Source organism: Myotis davidii, unplaced genomic scaffold (assembly GCF_000327345.1).
Source record: "Myotis davidii unplaced genomic scaffold, ASM32734v1 scaffold181, whole genome shotgun sequence".
In the NCBI taxonomy this organism is placed as follows: Eukaryota; Metazoa; Chordata; class Mammalia; order Chiroptera; family Vespertilionidae; genus Myotis; species Myotis davidii.
This window is the reverse complement of record NW_006291504.1, coordinates 1,673,155-1,678,276: the sequence shown is the minus strand read 5'-3', so window position 1 is coordinate 1,678,276 and position 5,122 is coordinate 1,673,155.

Sequence of the window (5,122 nt, the reverse complement as noted above, 5' to 3'; positions counted from 1 at the left end):
AATGTGCCTAATGCCTGCAGGGAAGTTACATTTTTAAAGCAAAGGATAGCAAAGGGAATGAAAACAAAGCCCGGCTACCTCCTTACTTCAGAGCTTCGCCTCTTTTTTAAATGTTCTTTTCGAAAACGGAGGAGAGCGGTTGACTTCTTGCAAAGGAGCGCAAAGCCAAAGGAGAAGGTAGAAGACGGCTCGCAGCTGTGACAGCTAAGCCTGGGCGCTGAGCAGGGCAAGGGGGCGCAGGCAGAATTTCAGGATGGAAGGCCCTCCAGGGCCCCTCGCTGGTTCCGCTGGCCCTCCGCTCCGTCCCACGAAGACGGGAGGGCATTTTCTGGGCGGAGTGTACGTTCCACCCCGCGCTGACAGCCCGCCTGCCTGTCTGGTGTCGCGGAGCCGTGAGTGCCATGGCGCGCTCTGTACCCTCCTCTTTAAAACGTAGAATTAAAGCCAAGCGCCTGTTCGGTGTCACCTCCTGGCTCCTGAAACCAAATGCCAGCGCTTGGCAGGCAGGTGAGCTCCCACTGAAGCGCGTGCTCTCCCGGCCTGGCACCGCCCGCTCCTTCCTGGCACTCGGGCGCACCGTGTTGCAGTTACCTTGACCTCGGCTGGCAGGTGTGGGTGCTGTGGTGCGGGCACCGTGCTGGCTGCCAGGGATGGCATTGGAGTGGGTCAGCGTGCTCATCACGTGACTGTCCCTACACTCGGGAGCTCTGCCCCCCCCCCCCTCCCCGTTCCGGGCTCCTCGGGAGCAGGGCGGGCCCCTGTCTTCCCATCAGTTCCACCCTGTCCAGACGTTGCTGCGTGGAGCTGTCACTTGTCCTCCGGAAGCCCTGGGTGAGAACTGGGGGCACGCCTCGGGGCAGTGCCTGTGTTGTCTCTGGGGCACACACATGTAGTCAAGCTAAAAGGCAGGCCCGCCGGGGTGGCTCAGTGGTTGAGCGTTGACTCACGAAGAAGTCATGGTGTGATTTCCAGTCACGCACATGCGCGGAGTGCGGCTCGATCCCCAGTGGGGTGCGTGCAGAAGGCAGCCCATCCATGTTTCCATCTATCCCTCACCGGCCCTCTCTCTCTAAAAAATGGGTAAAAACATTTCGGGGGGAGCAAAATCGAGATGGTTGGAGGAGAGGGGGCTTCACCCCCATTTGACAGACAAGCATCTAAGGAGTGGGTGGGAGTGGGTATTCGCTGTAATATTCCCTCAGCTAACAGCGCCAGGGACATCTTTGCTTCATTACTAAGGTTAGCACTTAATCCTTTAAAAATCTCTGTCCCTCATTGCTGGTCATCTTGAGGAAGATGACAGTGAATGAAGTCATGAAAGACACGATGGATGTGGGAAGAGGGAAGTAGCCAGAAGAGATGCCAAACAGGGGTCATGACTTCACGTTTGGGTTTTACTCTGGAGGTATTGGGGGAGGGAGTGAGGGGAGCCATGGGAAGTTTTAAGTATGGAAGAAACCTCATATTTTTGTTTTAGAGAGGCAAGCATCAAGCAATTAAACCACATGAAGTTTAATATATATAAAGAACAAGAGTAGTCCTAGCTGGTTTGGCTCAGTGGATAGAGCATCGGCCTGAGGACTGAAGGGTCCCGGGTTCGATTCCGGTCAAGGGCACATGACCGGGTTGCAGCTTGACCCCCAGAGTGGGGCGTTCAGGAGGCAGCCGACCAATGATCCTCTCTCATCATTAATGTTTCTCTCTCTCTCTCTCTCTCCCCCTTCCTCTCTGAAATCAATCAAAATAAAAATATTAAAAGAAAAGAACAAGACCAGGAAGCATACCATTTTTATGCAACATTTTTTATGGAAACTATATCTAATCAATACAATAATACTACAAAAACTCATGTTCTACACATTTATTCAGTCCAAACAATTTATTAAACACCCACTAGGAGCCAGGCACTGCTCTAGGCTGTAGGGATATAGCACTGAACCACAACCAAAAAAATCCTTGTCTTCATAAAACATCATTTTATTCATCCTCACCCAAGGATATTTTTCCATTTATTTTTAGAGAGAGTGGAAAGGAGTGTAAGAGACAGAGAGGGAGGAACGTGAAAGTGAGAGCAACACATCACTTGGTTGCCTCCCGCATGGGCCCTGACCAGGGCCACGATGGAGCCTGCATCCGAAGTACATGCCTTTGACTGGAATGGATGCTCCGAGAGCCATGCTCTATCCACTGAGCCAAACCAGCTAGGGTTGTTTTTTGTTTTAATATATATTTTTATTGATTTTAGAGAGGAAGGGAAAGGGAGAAAGAGATAGAACCATCAATGATGAGAGAGAATCATTGATTGCCTCCTGCACACTCCCTACTGGGGATGAGCCCACAACCCGGGCATGTGCCCTGACTGGGAATGGAACCATGACCTCCTGGTTCATAGGTTGACGCTCAATCACTGAGCCATGCTGGTCGAGCAGGTTATTGCCTTTTAAATGCCAAAAAGAAATTGACCAGGTAGACCATGAGTTTCAGATGGGAAAGGACTTTGAAGGGAGGTAAAACAGTGTATGAAAAGGATGAAGGATATTTGTGAAATTCCTGTACTTATCTATAATGCCAATGGAAGGTGCCCCCTGAGTAAGATTGTTTGGGCAAATTAGCAGTTACCAAATTGTAATGAACCTTATATGTCATAATAGCTATTTTAGATTTTTTCCTGTGGATAATGGGAGGGTGTTAAAAAGTTGTAAGTGGGAGAGTTACATAAATAGATTAGCACTTTAGAAAGATCAATCTAGAAACAAGGATATGGGTTAGATTAGGACTCAGGCCTCTTCTCCATTTAAATTAGCCAAATAGTTATGTCTTCTCAGGCAGATTCTTCAGCGAGTCTCATTGCACAGGTAAACAGGGCTTCCTCTTTAAATTCTGCAGAGTAGTAAGCTTTTATTTATTTCCCAAAGAGACTATAGGCACTTGAAAAATCGTAAGGATAATAAAAATAATTTGCATTGTCTACCCCATAGTGATACTCTTAGCCTTTGGTTTTGCCCAAGTTAAATTGTGTTCCTGTGTGTGTGTAAAATAGTGACTTATTGGAAGTGTAACTTTTGTGCTTGTTCACAGTGCTTCCTCATTACCTGAATGGATGAGCAGAATACTTGGACAATTAATGATGCACTCCTTCCTTTTAAGGGTGCTTTGTCTGAATGTCTGTGTCTCCCCGCCCCCATTCAATATTCAAATCCCAATAGTATCGGGGCCTTTGGGAGGCGCTTAAACCTCGAGGGAGGAGCTCTGGTAAATAGAATCAGTGCCTTTTAAAAGGCTCCAGAGAGACCCCTCCCCCCTCTTCCCCCGGAGAAGTCCTCACCTGCAAGACCCGCACCTGGCCCCGCCGCACCCCGATCTGACTCCCGGCCTCCAAAACTGTGAGTTTAATTTCTGCTGCTTAGACGCCACCCGGGCTGTGGTATTTTGTTCCAGCAGCTCAAATGGACTAGGATAGAAGGTAAGTGGATAAGGATTTTTCCAATATCTTTAGTTTTACCAATATTTTAACAGGTACACATAGTAAAATCAAATTGCAATCTTCTCCATTTTTTCTTTTTTTTTTTTTGCAGGTGCTGTTTATTATTATTATTATTATTATTTTATAGATGAGAAAACTAAAGCCCATTTTTTTTTTTCTTACATAGAGGGGTAAAATGCATGTTGCCTTCCTACATATCCTGCTTTATTAGTATGTTTCCATAGGAAGGAAATGTGGTAAACGTAATTATTACTGAACTCCAAATTCAGGACAGTCGTTTCCCTGCAGAGTAGGGAGCATGCTCTTTGCAACTGGAAACTTAAAATTCCCCATCAGTGAATCAAAGTTATAAAGCAACCAGATAGAATAAGGAAAATACGCTAGGCCACCTTAAAGAAAAAGTACACGTTCTCTGCCCAGCCGCGTTGTAGCTTGCTTGAGGTTATTTACACACCTGTGTAAAATGTGTGAGCTGAGGGTGGTGGTCTAATGGGAGTTGGAAACTTGGTCTTCTTTCCACATATACTTATTGAACTATCTCTCCTCCATGGAGAGGAAGATGCCAGCGCTAAACGGTTCGCCCAGCTAGCGAAGAGCATTCCCGGGTTCCGATCCGATTCACGGAAATGTTGCCTGGCTCGGTTTAATCAATTCACTTATTAGCTCGCATTTATTGAACACCTCGTCTGCGCGAGGCGTTTTGCCAGAGGCCGTGTGCGGTGTGATGAGTCAGACATTTGTGGAGCAGAGGCCAGAGATGTCCTTGGACATGCAGACGGGTCAGAATCCGACTTGTTGGGTAAATCACTCCTTTAAATGCAGTTTTCCAGTCAGGCGAGGGGCTGGGGGGGGTGGGGAGGAATAAGGAATGTATCACTCAGTGGCCAGCACTCAGAGGTGCTCGGTTGATTGAGTTTTCCTTCCCATCCCAACACCCCACCGAGGAGCGTCCCAGAAGGGGCGTGCTCGTCGGAGGCTGCGTGGGTGGAGGGGTGCGGTGGGTCCGCTCGTGGGGTCGGTTCTGGATTTGGACTGGACGTGGGGACAGGCGGCCCGTGCGGGCGGAGTGCGCCTGGGCCGGCGGGTGGTGCGTGGCGGGAGAGCTGGAGCCGGACGCCAGGTTGCCTGTCGGCTGGCAACCCCCGTCCGGTCCAGGGCAGCTCCCGTCAACACGTCGCATTACTCCGAGAGCCTGAAATCGAGACCGCTTCTTCGTGGAAATCCACGCGGGCCTGTGTTATCGATGCCCTCAGCAAGCGCTCTCATTCAGGCTGTCTGGGGTCGCACCCGAGACCCCAGCCCACCGACACCGTCGCCGTTCCCTGGAGACGGGAGGTGGTGGAGGCATCCGGAGCCGCGCCGAGGGAAGCGGCTTCTCCCGGGGGGCCGCCCAACTGCACAATTACATGAAAATAGGCGATCCTAGACCGACAGCGTTCTTAAACATTTGAAAGGGAAGGGCGTTTAAAACGTTCTCAGTGTCGATTGTAATGTTAATTTTAGCTGCGGCCTTAGCGCCGAGCCCTCAGGAAAACCCTGAGGAAGCGCGACGGTTTCCACTGCTGAGCTCCCGTTTCCCAACCCCGCCCTCCACCAACTTGCTGGGAAAGCACCAGCACGGGCGGCCTCCTGCCGGCT